The 15728-nt window shown below is 39.3% G+C and overlaps 1 long non-coding RNA gene across 1 annotated transcript; it reads right to left on the reverse strand.

Annotated features, from left to right (window-relative positions):
• Positions 1-30: 30 nt before the first annotated feature.
• On the reverse strand, positions 31-15357 carry LOC116653525. The gene is made up of 4 exons (XR_004307561.1): positions 14793-15357; positions 14618-14697; positions 621-709; positions 31-118 (listed from the first exon to the last, which is right to left on the reverse strand). It is a non-coding gene; the product is annotated as an uncharacterized LOC116653525 (long non-coding RNA).
• Positions 15358-15728: the final 371 nt, after the last annotated feature.

A 15728-nucleotide genomic window follows, 5' to 3' on the forward strand; every position in this document is an offset into this window, starting at 1 on the left:
GCACTTGACAAACACAAATAATGATACTCACAGTGAGATCTGCCCTAATGCTCTCCACATCCTAGGATTCATCCCTGACACAGCACAGTTGCAAAATAAGCTGAAATAAGCATTCAACCTGAATTTGACAAAAGATCTGTAAGCTAAACATGACGTTAGATGGAAACAGGTGCAAATCCCATATGAAGACATATTACCGTGGAGGTCTTCTTGTGGACTATTTACTGAGTAACTGTAAGATCTTTTAAAACCAGTTTGTGGAATCATTCATAACTAAGGGAAGAATTTTGTGATAGAGAGTTTTAAAATTAATCCATAAGATGAGCTTACGGTGCCTAGTAAGCAGATGTATAGCACTGCCTACATTCCTAAAGTTGTCTTTACATCAACAGCTATATTCTGTTTTACTTCCACTTTTGTACCTTTTGTAATATTCCAACAATGAAAGAAACTTTGTCAGAATAAGAAAGTAAAAATTCTTTTATATCTGCCTATCTAAAACACATGTAAAAAGACGCTAAAATAATGTACATTAAATAACATAATATGTTGCATTCAGAATAGATCTTGGCTTAAAAATAGCACAGGCAATGGAGAACCACGTTCCCAAATTTTCTTACCCATGCAAAATAACTGAAAATGGTGATGGGATCTGTACAGAAGTCATCAAGCATCACAATATCCACTACACCAGGAACCAGCAGAAAATCTGCACAAAGAAAAAAAATAGGATGAAAAAGGCAAAAAAGAACGCAGGTATTCTGTTTTGCTTACTCTCCCATGAACCACGCAAGCTCCAAACTATAGCAGGATTCACAACGTCCTTTTAGAGTTTTCTCAGTCAGTGAAGAAAGTCAGATTTTGTATCCTATTTGCCACGGGTGTTCTGGCAGCAGAGCACTGACTAGACTGTGCTACTCTGTGTCAGCTCAGCATTTCCCTTCAGGTACTGGTGAGAGATGAACAACCCAAACAGGCAGAAAAGAAATGGGCACAAAGGCACCTACAGCTCTGAAGCACAAAACAGAAGTATAGGAAAGTATTAATAACTGCAGATTGCAGAGGGAAAGATAACATATGGCTGAAGATCAAAATCTCTTTTCCCCATGTCTGATTTCTGATGTTCAAGGAGGATACTTTTGGTTTTGGACACTTTTAGACCTGCTTCTTCCTAATCTGTAGGAACAACCAGATCCATCCTCAGTTTTCTCCCTTGCAAAAATCAACACACCCAATCACGCATTTTTTGATACAAGCCTGACCACCTAAAGACAAACAATAAATTGCTATATCCCAAGATGCAAAGACAGCATCTTGATACCAGATACAAACCCCTTTTCTACCAGTATACAGTCTTCACTCCTAGCTTTTCTCAAGGGGTTATGATGTGCTGATCTTCTGCTTTTCTTTCTCCATTTTTACCATCTTTTTTTTTTTTTTTTTTTTTTTTCCTTCTACCTCTCAAACTACCTGCTGTTAACACTACAGGAAATAATTGCTATGGGTGACATAGGAATTTCTTTACTCCTGTCTTTGCCACATGCTCGTTGTAGGAGTATTAGTCTGAGCACCTTCCAAAGGAAACTGCAACAAAGTTTAGCTTAACACACAAATTATATCCGCATCCCAGTTTCAGTTTTCAATCCAACAAATTCTAAAATACTGGCACTGAAAAAAAAGGAGAGGGTGGACAAAAGGAAAATAATTAAATGGTGAGGCTCAATGGTATTTTAACCAGTGTGGGTTAAGTGATGATTTTCACATTCATTTAAAGCTTTTTTTGGTGGGGTTTTTTCTTGGTTTTTTTTTTTTTTTTGGACATTCCTGGAATTTTTCTTCACTCAATCTCCATGTAGCAATTCAAAGGGGATAGCTTTGGGAACTTTTTTGTCTTATGAGAAATATTATTGCTCCTGTTGAAATACTTTTCATTACAGACATTCATTACTCAATATTCTTTTAGCAGCCTTGAATTCCACAGTTCCCAAATGCAGACAAGCTGAAATTCTATTCACAATAATTATCTCGGTTGTATGACATATGTTTTATTTTTTCAGATCAGAACACGATGGGATAACTTAAAAGAGCCTCCATACACATGCTTCATTCTCCTGTGCACTGCTGTAATTAATGACTCAAGTTCTGCAGCAAAACTGACAGAACACAAAGTTTTACCAGCTGAGTTGAATGGCACCACTTGAGCTGAGACAATGCAGTGACTCCTCACTGGAGTTATTCAGGTAGCTAATAGGGACAAAAAGCATTTGAATATCCTGTCTGATGCAGTCACCTTCTCAAACAGATGATGTGCAGTCTGATTCATAGCTTCCTATTTATATCTACATTTTTTTTATGTTCATTTAATCCTTTCTCTAGCCCATCAAACAGCCAAACTGCTCAAAACTTCATCTAGATTGTCTGGTCTATGGTTGTGTTCTTAGTATTTTTGTGGCTGTCTGTTCATAAAATGCAGCTTTTTTTTTTTTTTTTTTAAATGTAAATTACAACCCCATGTTGAATAACTATGTATTTTCCAACTCATTCACACATTTTTCTCCCTATTCTTAATGTGGATTTTCCCTCTAATTGAGTATTATCCCTCTGTCATTCTTAAATTCTTTATTTCACCACTTGCTATAGGTCTGACACTCCTCTACAAACCCTGCTACCATCACTAATTTTCTTTGCCACAAACAGCACTCCAATTTTACTCAGAAATTGCTCTACACTCTTACCACTGGCTCTGCATACTTAGAAGAGACTAGTGTTGTTTCTCAAGGTAATTTTACTTATTCAGAAGGTACATATCAACTTCGTTTTTCTCAGCCACCACAAGCTGTAGTGGACTTTATTGTTCAGACTTTTAATGACAGTGCCTTGCCCAAAGAACTCTCTGGTTCAGGTCTTTGCTTCAACCACGTTTGTGAGTTCTATGGTTTCCTGCTCTCCTTCCTGATTCTATCTCTTTGTTTTCTGCTTTTCTTCACAGCTGTACAATCCTCTGCACAACAACAAGCAAAGAAATCCTTTTGACCATGCATGTCTTTGTTTTCAGTGGTTGCATGGACCTGGTTCAAGAATGGGGGTGATATTAGTTCAACCAATTAGTTGGCAAGACTGAACTGTTTCTTTAAATCATCTGAATCGAGGATAAAGCTATTTTCCCAGATTTCAGAAAGTTTATTCCTATCCAGAACAGTTCAGGCTGAAAACAATCCAGAAAGCAAAGCTATTATAGATGCCACTGACATTAGTCATCAAACGCTCGATTCACAGCTTCATCATTAAATATGAGTTTGGAGAAGCAATCAAGTGAATGTATTTAAAACTGTAGCCAGGCAAGGCAATGGGAGACATCACAAATTAGTGATACTGAAAAACTTCGAGTTCAGCTAAAACCTTTCCCCTGTGCACTCTGCTAGGCACTGAAGTCTAGAATGTCCCTCTTAGATGATAACCTCGAAAACTAAAGCTGTTAATGATGACAATGAAAGCTTTGAATCTTAAGGATATATTTTTTTCTTTTATACACCAAAAGATTCTTCATATCTGTATACATAGGTACTGCATATATATATTTGTTGTTTTCCTCTGAAAAAAATATATAACCAATTGCATTAAAAGTGAGAAATACTTTCTTTAGCCTCAAAAATTCAGACTATTGGAAGACAGTTGTTTATAAGTTACCCGTCTCAAAACATTAAAACAAATTCAGACAAACATTTTTAAGTTTTCCAATCATGAAACTACTGCATGTAATATACATACAACAAATAAGTTACATCTGAGTCCCCACAGCAAAGCACATTCTCTATATTTTTATACTCCTGGAATTAAAATGTTTTAATTTTATTCAGTAGAATCATACTGAAGGCCTGCTCAAAAGAGATTTCAAGAGGGACAGCTGATTACTCAGTTTGCATGTAGAATTGCTTTCTAAAAGCTAAACATTTGCAAAGAATTCAGTGTGCTACTCTACCAAACTGATTTTGAAAGGCGTTGCTGTGATCTACTTATCAAACCAAGAATCTGTGCAAGAACAGACCTTACCACTAGCTTTTCTTCTCCTTTTGAAATACAACCTGGTTTTATTAGTAGTAAATATAATAGATTTCTACTGGTCACTAAACAGTATTTCTACTAGTGAAATGCAACAACCAAGAAACACACGAGTGAAACACAACAGACCATGGGATGAAGCACAAAGTCCTTCCAGTATGAATCTACCATGTTAGAATATCCTTTGTAATATCAGTCATTTACCACTTACATAATATAAGCTATGCCTGACACCATTACCAAATGAGAGACATATTATTTGGATTCCAGAGACAAAAGTCTGATGTTTGGGTTTGAGCTTCAAGTTTTCTCGCATTGACCTGAGTCAGCATGGTGGTCTGAGATGAACTGGAAGCTACCTCTACACTTCATTTTCCTGACTTCAGGATGCAGGGACTAATGTGGCTGCAGGCACCAAGAGTCTCAGCAGCTCCAGTCCCTCTATGGGGACACCATTTTGTGTCAATCGTTGAATTCTGCCACACACTACTACATCTTCTAGAAGAAAATGATGTAAAATGACCAAGTTAACTCTTGGTGCCTTTGGTCTTCCAGGCACATCACCACAGCTGCACAAGGGTCTGAAAGATTATTTTTTCCTGTGTTCCAGTAATGCCATTTTAAAAAATAAACATGGATTCTTAGCTTTTGCTACTGACCTTTTTTTTTTTTTTTCCTCTCAACTGAGGGATTTTGGAGTCTTCTGTAAAAGCATGTGATGAACAAATTGGGGCCCTCATGAAAAAAAAATAAAATGCTATTTCTTCGTAAGTAAAAGATACCTTGATTTTTGCACTATTCCTTAGATGAGAGCACTTACCATAACATTAATGCTGGGAAGATTCATTTCAGCAGCAAGAATTAGTAAAAGAAAAGAAGAGAAAGAATACCCATGCTGATTCCCTAGGGAAAACTGAGAAACATGTAACCCTGTGAGAACTAAAAATCACAGCAGAACTGAATAGCTTGAATAAGGTAGCGGTTTCTTTAGTTCAAAGATTTCCATTCTACCTTCTTGTATTTTTACTGATGAAATGTTTTGCACATAGGGAGAAAATGTATTGAACTGTTTTTTAATTTTTTTGTTTTGTTTTGTTTTTTAAGCTAAGTTATATAGCGCCTTTGAAGTTTGCAGTGGTGCTCAAGTTCAAATGTCTCCTGTTTCCTTTCGGAAGGTTTAAAGGTTTTAGGAAGGTGAACAAGCAGATCTAAAATTAAAACACAGTTGATGGTAACTGTCCTCCTCTGTGAGTATTCGCAAGCCACCTCCAAATTTAGACAGTTAAAGAGAACCCTATCCTGTTTTAGTTTTGCAATAGTTAGGATGCCACCACTGCATAGCAGAAGACATTTTGAAATCCAGGGTGCATCCCCTTTCTGATCACAAAAACAAGCTCAGTCTTCACATAGTGAAGAAAATCCTGTGCTTTCCTACAGTAACAATACTGAAGGCAGCAACATCAATATTGCAGTCTGAACCACTCACATTTGAAGACTGACATTTATCTATGAGTAGAATACAGAGATATCTCAGTGTTAACAAACCAAGTAAGAAGGAAGCTAATGATTGAGAGACTTTTCAAAGAAACCATCAGGAGAGAGATGAGAGAATCACACAGCTTTCCAACAGGGGACTGATGCCAGAGGGCTACACCCATAGTGCTCACTGATGGTAAGAGCAGCCAGAAGCCTGGTCTGGCTGTGGCCACACAATGCTCAGAGAACCAGCTCCTCATGTGCTAACACCTTCCTGAAAATGTATAAGTAGAATAACAGAATGGGAAGTCATGGTTCAATCAAGTGCCTGATGCAGGGTTAACCACCAAAAGAAAAAAAACCAACATAATTTGTTTGAAATTTATATTTACATTCTGAAATTATTCCTTGGGTAGGTTTTTGGAAGGAATAAACGGGCTTGCTCATGAAATAGTATCAGAATTCAATATTTTCAGATAACCCTTTAAACAGAACTCCCCAGAAAACATGACAGCAGAACAAGGCTCCACCTTCCTTTCACATCCCTACTAGGAAGTCACAACACCATTACTTTCTGCAGCCAGAAATGATGCAGTCTGAAAGAAGGCTTCTGGCAATCTTTGAGATGGTGGTGCTAGAAGTTTGATGACATACATTACCCAGCATAGCACAGTTGCTTTACAATAGCACATACTTGGTTTACAATGCTCAGATTACAGAGCCTCACAGGTATGTGCTGCTCAGACCAAGCAACCAACTGAAAATTGTCCATAAATCCTTAGACATTTTTTCATAGCAACATAGATCTAAAACTACAGCAGCAGAAACTGAGTTTATTTGTGTCCTATAGTCTGTCTGCTCAGAGGATCTGTTGGCCATTTTCAGTAGTGCATACGGAAAGAAAACACACCAGATCAGATAAACCATTTTTTACCCTAGTTCTGAGTGATGAGCACATTACATCTCCAGAGCACATTACATCATCTGCTTTACTGCAAATGCATTTCAGAAATAGATGTAGGAATTTGAGCTGCTCTCAGATCTTCCCAGAGGCGAACCAAGACTCTTCAGAACTGAGATTTTCCTTTTTTTAAAAACAACAACAAAATCAACACTATTTCCTAATGTCAAAACGGTGATTCCATATCGTTCTTGGACAACTCAACCCAACAGCAAGTTTCTGGCCAGAGCCAGCTCCTTTCCCCTTAACTTCCAGTAAAGACTTGTGGCTGCTTGTTGTGCATCTCCAAGGATCTGCAACAAACCCACTACTCAAATGCTTCTGAAACCTGATCTGTGGGCAAATCTAAGGCTTCAGCTGCTGGAGGGTATGAACTTGGGGCCTAGGTTTCATTTTGTAGCCTTTGGGGTTTGTGACTATGCAGAGAAATTTGAGGGTAAGACAAAAAAGAAATGGAGTTTAATCAGGTTTAGTTAAATACTTCCTTGGAAAAAGTAAAAGGAACCCAACCTAACTTTCTTTTCATACATCTTTCTAAAGGATTGGGATGGACTCCTGCTCCATAATTCAATAGAAGGTAAGATTACCTTGCTGTAAAACTTAATACTGATTAATACTGACTCTAACAAATGTTGTCTTCTCCACCAAGAATGATAAATAAATTTATACATATAATTTTTTTCCCAATCATAGTTCCACATGTAAACCTCTATGGTTTTTGCAATGGCATTGTTCTAGTGTATGTCACAGGACAAATGCTCCATGCAACAGAAAGAATATAATGTTAAGAGATTCTTATCTGTTACGTTCTTTATAATATTCTTATCATATCTCTAGCAAGAGATAATAATCCACATTTATAAAACAAAAAAAAAAAAGATTCTTATAAAACAAAATCAACCTCCATGAAATAATAGACAATAAAGGACAAGTGTGGAATAAAATGCATTTGAATGTAATTTGATTGGCTTAATTCTGAAACAAAAAAATATATATATATACACTCCTTTCTTTTGTTTAGACTGTAGTGAAGAACCAGTAAAAGTATTAAAAAGTTGTAAAGCTGTATGTTTTACTTTGATTCCGTGTATATGTTTGGACTTGGAGACCCCACTAGAAGACAAGCTAATGGCATGCCAGAAAACAAGGAGATGAGAGACAGGAAGATTGTTGGAACACCCAATGCCAAGCAGTACACCATGATCGCAGCCCAAGGCTTGAGCCCTGGGCACAGCCCTGCAGCCGGCAGAGGGAGCAGAAGCTGCCTAGCCCTGGGCAGGCTTTGTGCAAAGCAGTAGGAAACCAAAAGAAAACAAATGCAAAGCCAAGAAACAGGCTAATGTCATCCTCAGCAGGAATCGTGACTTTGCAAGGGTATGTGCAATAGAAACTGGTATTGCATTTCAGGAACTTGGCACAACTCTCCAACCCTGTTGCACTTGAGCTGATGCTTCAACTTGGTGCTTGTGGAAAAGCTGGATTTTCAATTGATTCTACATTTCAGAGAGTAGTAGTGGCCACTTCTCTTGTTCCCATAAAGACATAAACCTCCACAAGGTCAGGGTAACTCTGTGATATTTCTTCCTCCTTTCAATAAGTATTCAATGCAAAGCTGAATTCTTCCCATTCTGATTAATTCTGCGTACACTTTTGTACAGCTTCAACATAATTATGAGAGGGGAAATAGTTTTGGGCCGACTATATTAATTGCAAATTGATTTAATGGGTCCAATTAATGAATCTGAGCAACTAAGGTTTTGAATAACTGAGGTACTTTACAAGGTAAGCAATAAATACCAGAGATAGAACTGTATTATAGGAAACAGAGATAATGACTGAGCTTTGGATAATCAAGATTCTAGTTTGCATCGTGTGTATTTTGGCAGCAGCTGATTCCTACACGAATAAAAACGTAAGAACTTGTGCAAACTGCAGTATGAAACTGCCACTGTGACCTCGTCAACAGCTTCAAGGCCATCATCAGGAGAGTCTTCAGCTTTTTTTCCCTGCCCGGTTGTACATGGGTTGCTAAGATTTATTACAACGAGTGCAAAAGAACACCTGCTAAATGACAAAAGATTCCAGGAAAACTTCAAGTATTTTGTTAAGGCAAAACTACATCTTTTAACACCACCTCCAGGAATTCAGACCAACGGACTACAGACTGGTTTTCATTATTTGTACCTGCTCTTGGGTAGACATGTTTGTCCTCTAGGCAAATTTACCTGTGCCTAAAAAGAGCAACATCTTATTTCCTATGCCTGATTATCCTTGTGTTAAGAACAGATCTTGGCTGAGAACAATTGGCATTCCCATGCTGGCTTTGGTGAAACTATGAAGATTTACAGCAGCTAAGCACTTAATCAGGCAGCTCAGCACGGCCTGAAAGTATCAAGAAGAAATATACTAAGGGAACTTACACTAAAGTCTTGTAATGTGGAAAAAATGTGATTTTCTGGAGAATTTTGCTGAAATCTGCTATGCATCTTCTTTAGCCATGTCACAGTGTTCCTCCCCTACATCATCGTTTTATTTTCAGCTCAGCAATTCTCTTTTCTTTGAGCAATGAAACACTGTCTGCTTTTCAAGACTAATATACGGCCCATGAGTGAAGGCAAGGCTGTGATTCAAATCAAGAGCTCTGTTGACACTATAATCCTCCAGAGCACAGCTGGAGCATTTCATGAACGGTAGCAAAGACCCTCAATTGATTTACTGCCTTGGTATTCAATCAGGAGTCCATGTTCTGTGTCATTAGCTGCACGACACAAAAAATAACTCAGTGAAATTCTAATTACAGCATATAGCTTCTTGCTATTTTGTAAGAGAAGATTTGTTCTATATATGAGATGCTGCCGCTTTTATGGGTTCTCCCCTATTTTTATAGTAGAAGAGCCACAGGTTCTCTGGGCTATAAATGGGATATGCACAGAAGTTGTTCCTTACCCTTCCAAGCAGAAGGCTGAGCAGTTGACGGCAGGAACTTCCATGCCTCTCCCACAGCCTCTGCATCTTTTCTTCATATTCCAGCCTTTATGACTTTGCCTATCCATAACTATCCCTCACGCACAGTGCTGGTCCCCAACCACAGCACAGACGAAAGCAGTTTCCAAGTTGTTCTCTTTCTTGGCTCTCTCCTTATCCTCAGTGAAGGAGCACACACTGCCAGCCCTGAAAACCTGAAGACGAGAGTTCTCTAGATTGTTTCCAGCTTGCAGCGTGAGCCCCACTGAATGAATAGCACTTTCAGTATTTTGGGGTGGTGACTCACAAGAAAGTCATGACCACCCACCCTCCTCCCCCACCCCCAGGAGGCTGTCTGAAGCCCCTGGTAAGAAGCGTTTTGTTTTTCCTGTTTTCGTTGTCCAGGCTGCCTGCAGATAGTTGCACACATCCTGAACACAGTTTTCTCTACGCATTGTCCAAGGAGCAAACTGTACCCTAAAAGGCAATAGAACATTACTGTTGTTTTGTTGTTTGTTTTTTTTTTAATCACCCCTATACCCCTATAGAAATGGTTGAAACATACAGCCATTCACCACTGCGGGTACCAAAGTGCCAACCAGAACCAAAGCCAGTAATGCTCCTGAATTCCTTTCTCTTATGTACCTCCCTATTAATTTCAGTGATATCTCAGGCATCTGAACTCCCTGGAAATTCTAGGGTTTATTTCCTGGCAGACCTGATATCAAGAATTCAGCCATATTTTTCACCTTCAGGAAGTGCATCAGAAACTGTAGAGATGCTCTCAAAAATAACACAAAGTAGCCAGAGGTTGTGCCTCCAAGTGATGCAAGTTCTAATTACTTGGTCAAAAATCAGAGAAAAACAGGCATTGAAGCAAGATCTGAAATCAAGAGCTCCTGGGCTCAAAAAAAAAGCCATAAGATCTGGAGTTGTAGGTGTTATATTTGGAGAGAAAGACAGCTGTGAAGAGGAAAAACAGCATATGTGCATTTATCTTAACACAAGGCAGGAGACACAGTGCATTAATAGAAAAGGGCTCTTCCTTTTCTCTTTTTCTATCTCTGACATTTATTCCTTGGGTGCACTCCTGATGGTTCAAGCCCCAGTGGCATCTGTTTCCTTCTCTGCCAGAGCTAGAGCTGCAGCAGCTGAGAGCTCTGCCATGACCAAAGATCTGCACTGGTGTCTGGTGGTACATCCAGACCCCAGGACACAGACCTCACTGGTAATGCTTCGTAGAGCCTATCACCCAATTTGGTCTACAGTGTTAAGGATTTTTAGCTACACTATCAGTGCTCTGATTAGTAACCCAACAGAGATAGCATCGCATGAGGAAGAGCAGTTGTATCTCACTTTGAGTGAAAAATTAGTGTGGATTTTAAAAGTAATAATAATGGGGAGGGGGGGAAACGGCGATTCAGCCAGTGCAGGATCTGACATTAGTAAAATAATGCCATGTAAAATAATGAGAGCATAAGGTTTATGACTGCTTATTTGGCGGGGCTGGGGTTATCCAATGGGAGAAATACTACCAAAGTCCAGTGAGATATGGTTACAAGGCAGGAATCCCAGGAGATTCTGTTACCACAAAGGAATCCTATGAGACAGTATTATCAAGCAGGAATCTGTAGCATTCAGTTCACCACAAGGCAGTAATATTAGATTTTTAGAATTAAATCCAGCAGTATCTTGTTTTATAAGAGCTGGCGCATAAGGAATAGGGAAAAATGCAATGGAAGAAAGATGTCTCCCTGGAATCTGAACTGGAAGCCCCAGTCATTATACCAGTTCCTAGAAATAAAGCATCACAGATTTTCCTCATGATATTGAGATATTTTGACTATACACTACATCAATCACTAATTAGTGAAAAGATCGGTAAAACTATCTTTACAAGCACAGATCTGCTCACTGAAGTGCTGAGGCATGAATGCTATTGTGTCCACTTTTTTTTGGGGGGGGGGGAGGATGTAATTTTTTGGATTTTCAAATTTATAATGGAGCTTTCTGTTACCACAAGTGGTTCTACTTTATACATGTGTAATAGAAGAAAACAAAATGCATTTTCCTTGTTATCTTTTTAGTAGCACCTGTATCACTGGAGGATTTGGCAGGATATGACAAGACATGGTTTTCAAGAAGACATAATTTAATCTCAGCCCTGCTGTAGAGATCAGCCACTACACTTCTGATCCTGAGAGCTATTTGCCAGAGATGGAGGAAAGCTGAGAAACTAACCAGCAATCCAAAGAAAGAAACAAAGACTCCTATTCCCATTTGGTCACAACAGGTTATTCTGAATTTCTGAATCTTTTAATTGCAGCATTTTCCTACCTGTATCACAATACAGCTATATTAGTGTTTAGTCCGATATACCCTGATCAAGCACAAAAACCCCTCAGCGGTCAGAAACCTACCAGAGCAGTTCATCACTTCTACATTTATCAGAGTGAAGGAGCAGGCAAGAAAATCAAGGACTTTCGGTGAGAAGTGAGATCAGAGAAGTGGAAAACCATTGGGAAAAAAAGCAAACAAGCACACCACACACACTGATAAATTATACTAGGAAACTTACAAGATAAACCACTGGGGTGACCAGCACAGGCACAAGGATCAAGACTGCATGGAAAAGAGCACAGAGACCCTGCAGATGCCATTGCTACCTGAACACAGCCCTCAGTGAGGCACAGCCTCCAATGTTATGTCCTTCTGAACAAATTGGCAGCAGAAGTGTCACCCGTGGGACAGCGCCAGGTATTCCCATTGATTTTCAAAGCTGCGGAAGGACTTGTCTCTGGTATTTAGATGTGATTACAGCTGAAGAGAAAGAAAAGGAGATGACAGGAAGGAATATAAAACTCAAGAGGCATTAGCCTGTTTGCTGTGTTTGAGAAGACATTTGCTTGAGTGCTTGTGAACAAGAAAGTAGGCACAGCTGAATAGCAGGATTAAGGAAAGTCAGTTTAGCTTCAGAAGAGGGTGTATGTACACTGATCAGATCTTAACCCTAAAAGACATAACCAAACAATTGTGTGAACATGGAAGACTTCTGAATGTGCTAAGTAGACCATCAGAAAACATAACACCTGTAGCAGGGGTATTGGTGACACAGAGGTACTAGAAAGATTTTGGAGAAAGATTACTGATAATGGCAGATGCAAAGGTTCCCAAACCTACACATTGGAGAGATGCAAATCACAACCACAGTGCTTTTGTGATAAGGATTTCAGCTCGGCAGGTAATGGCATGGGACCATTAGTTCACAGACCGTAGATTACCCAGCAGCCCTCAGGTGCTAATGGCTTACAGCACTGGGAACAGCAGGGCTGCATCACTTCTGCAGTCCTGGGGCAGCTAGATCCATCCCTGAGGTCTCCCCTCCACACATCTCTCTACACACTCCTTTTGTTCATTGCGTGACACTTATCTCCAGGCAGGAGACTATGAAAATGCATTTTAAAGCAAACACCATTTGGGAAACATACCCTGCTTTGGCATTCATTCGCTGTGCAAAATGATCATTTTCACATGAAAACCATTAAATGACCACCTTGGAAGGATTCAGAATGTTCATATGTTCAATAACAAGCTAAAAGCCAATGGCTGATCTCACAGGACTGAAAACATCAGAGAAAATTCCAGTCTGTAAGAAACCACTGACATTTCACAAAGTTGGTTTCCTTCTATTTAGTTAAATGCCTTGCTGTTAGCACAACGTGCTTCTAAAAGCTTTGTCTTGTATTGCAAAGCAATCACTCTCATCTTCACTTGCTCTCATAGTTTGTCAGAAATACATGCTGCTCTGTCAATCTCCCTATCAGCATCTCCTTTACTAACAAATGAGCACACAGGATAGATTTCCAAAAATTTGGCTTCAGAGCCACTCACTTCAGTGACAGTGAAATGTTTTTTTGTAGCATGACTTGCTGAAGTCAGGTGGAGTCACAAAGCAGCCAATGCAAGAAGTCACAAGATTGAGACTTAGAGCAGAAATCTGGTCATGAATTTGGTTTGGGATTTATTGCTCAGCAACTTGCAGCACAGCTCATCAACAGCTGGCTCTCTAGCCAAAACACACTGGCAAACAGAGAAAAATTGTCATAGTAACAGCGTTACAGTGCATATTGCAATGGCACTCCGGTCTGCTAAGGGAATTCCTAAGTGGTACCATAGTAAAAATTATGACTAATAATAACCAGTAGTAGTAACTATCACTGCTACTAATAATAGCAAAAATTGTATTTATAGTGTAACAACAGCTAGATATATTTGGCCAGTATTTGGTGATTCCAAACTGCAGTTAAACATGTCTGACCTGCTTCTTACAAGCCCTCTGCTGAGGAATTGCAGGCCCTCCAGCAGCAGTGAGTTTATCCTCAAGCAAAGTCATTGCTTCAGTTCCACTTTGTATCTAATGGAACTGCTTTTCCTTTATCCGTAGCCATCACAGGAACTTAAAAAACATATAATCAAACGTAGCTTTGTCATAAATGCATGTGGATTTGGCCAAAGCTAAACCAAAGAGAGGCCATCTCACCAGAACACAAAGCAAAATTGCCAATTTGAGGCAATTCCTTTCCCAAGTCTCCACACACCTCCTATTTAGCCACTTTATCTTGGATTGGCTCCTCTTTCCTGTTGTGCCTTCAGACCACACTATGAAACACAAAAAACTTTAGAAGTTTTTCTTGTTTATGGGAGCTTCTCATTTCCCTATCCCAATTCCCACTTAGAAAAATGAGAGCAAAAGTGCCCTCTAAAGGAACAGTACAATGGCAAGGCACTATGTACAAACCACTGCAGCTCCTAAAGGGAAAAGTTCTTTAAAATACATTGTCACCATTATCAAATCCAGTTTCTACATATGTGGGGGTTAACTGCAGCCTGTGTTCACACTGACATGAAGGCTACACAAAGCACAAGAACAGCTAGCAATCAATCCTTCAGGCTTGGTAAAAAATAAATAGCAACTTGTTAAACAGCAAAGTACAGCATCATACAATACAAAACTGCTAAAAGAGAAAGGCTAGGAGCAGCTTTCTTTGCTTTTTCCATAACTCTCATGTTGCAGCTGAAACAAATTGCCCAAGCAAAAGGGAGAAAACAAGAAACATTATGAACTATGCAAAATCTAAACACACAAAAGACACTTACCAGCTTGATTCTTCTCACTCCTTCTCCTTGTCTTTGCAATAGACCTGAATAAATCCTTTCCTCAGCCAACCAAGGAAGGGCTGAAAAATTTTAGATGAAAAGAATGAGGAAGTCTGACTGCAGGTGTAATAAATCTGCTAATTGCAACACATTCACTACAGGTGATACCACTTACCTCTTTAATGAGTAATGGCACAACCTGACACTGTCACCAAGTAACGTTCTCATTAAACCATTTCAGTTGTGGGTTGGTGAGGGTGGGAGAGAGAAAGGATTTCCAGTTAAACAAACAGAGTAGCTCCAAGGTCTCTCCTGGCTCCTGCTGCTTTTGATACCTTCATCTTCAAATTACGTGATTTTGCACTGGGTCGCAGTTTGACACTCCCTACAAAGGCTTCTGAGACAGGTTTTAATCTGCTTACTTTACATAGTCAGCACTAACAAACATCTGTATTTTCTGGGCTTCCTTCATGGATAAAATCCACATGACTTATCTCACTTATGTCATCCTTCCAAGAGTGGCTCCACTATGACATGGTGCTCTGGTCCCTATCTGCCATGGTATATCACATTGACCAGTTTCAACTCTCCTCGTTCTGTGGCTGCTCTTCTTTGATGGAAGAAGACACAGCTTTTTATCTTCTCAAAACCATCGTACAAAGGGTTATCGTTCATCCAGGTTGTTGCTTCACCAACACCTGCCAAAACGACAAAAGGAAAAAGCCCTAACTGCAGTAATTTGAAATTACAGCTTCAAGAACTATGGATAACTGGCAGGTGCCTCAGCAAGTCAGTCAGAAGCTTACTGTGTTTGCTGTTTGTCCTCCTTGCGGTTTGATTGTAACTGAAGTCATAGTCAAATTTCTGTCAGAAATAATTGGAGTGATGATATATATTGTTGCTATTGTTGCAGGCAATAGGAATTACATTTTGCAGTAAGGAGGATTTCATTGTCATTAAGTTCCCCCCCCCCCCTTTTTTTTTTCCCCAATGCAATAAACAGTCACATAGGCTCCAGTGCTTTTTATTTTTCTAAGTTTCTGCATTTGAACTTCAAGTAATGAGTAGCTTCCCTGTATGCTGGTCTAACAATGGAGTGAAACATAAATTT

This window comes from Coturnix japonica, chromosome 5 (genome assembly GCF_001577835.2).
Source record: "Coturnix japonica isolate 7356 chromosome 5, Coturnix japonica 2.1, whole genome shotgun sequence".
NCBI lineage: Eukaryota > Metazoa > Chordata > Aves > Galliformes > Phasianidae > Coturnix > Coturnix japonica.